Source organism: Octopus bimaculoides, chromosome 23 (assembly GCF_001194135.2).
Source record: "Octopus bimaculoides isolate UCB-OBI-ISO-001 chromosome 23, ASM119413v2, whole genome shotgun sequence".
In the NCBI taxonomy this organism is placed as follows: Eukaryota; Metazoa; Mollusca; class Cephalopoda; order Octopoda; family Octopodidae; genus Octopus; species Octopus bimaculoides.
The window spans coordinates 16,730,236-16,730,683 of record NC_069003.1 but is presented as its reverse complement, the minus strand read 5'-3'; the positions used below and the strand labels follow the sequence as shown (position 1 = coordinate 16,730,683).

General features: G+C 47.1%; 1 protein-coding gene across 3 annotated transcripts in view; it reads left to right on the top strand.

Moving 5' to 3' along the window:
* LOC106882406 (4-aminobutyrate aminotransferase, mitochondrial) overlaps positions 1 to 448 on the top strand; it is a 183,434-nt gene that overhangs the window by 83,142 nt on the left and 99,844 nt on the right. The window lies entirely within an intron of this gene.

Below are 448 nucleotides of genomic sequence, written 5' to 3'. Positions count from 1 at the left end.
TATGTATGTATGTATGTATGTATGTATGTATGTATGTATGTATGTATGTATGTATGTATGTATGTGGAGGCGCAATGGCCCAGTGGTTAGGGCAGCGGACTTGCGGTCAGAGGATCGCGGTTTCAATTCCCAGATCGGGCATTGTGAGTGTTTATAGAGCGAAAACACTTAAAAGCTCCACGAGGCTCCAGCAGGGGATGGTGGTGAACCCTACTGTACTCTTTCGCCACAGCTTTCTCTCACTTCCTGTTTCTGTTGTGCCTGTAATTCAAAGGGTCAGCCTTGTCACACTGTGTCATGCTGAATATCCCCGAGAACTACATTAAGGGTACACATGTCTGTGGAGTGCTCAGCCACTTGCACGTTAATTTCACGAGCAGGCTGTTCCGTTGATCGGATCAACTGGAACCCTCAACGTCGTAAGCGACGGAGTACCAACAACAACAAT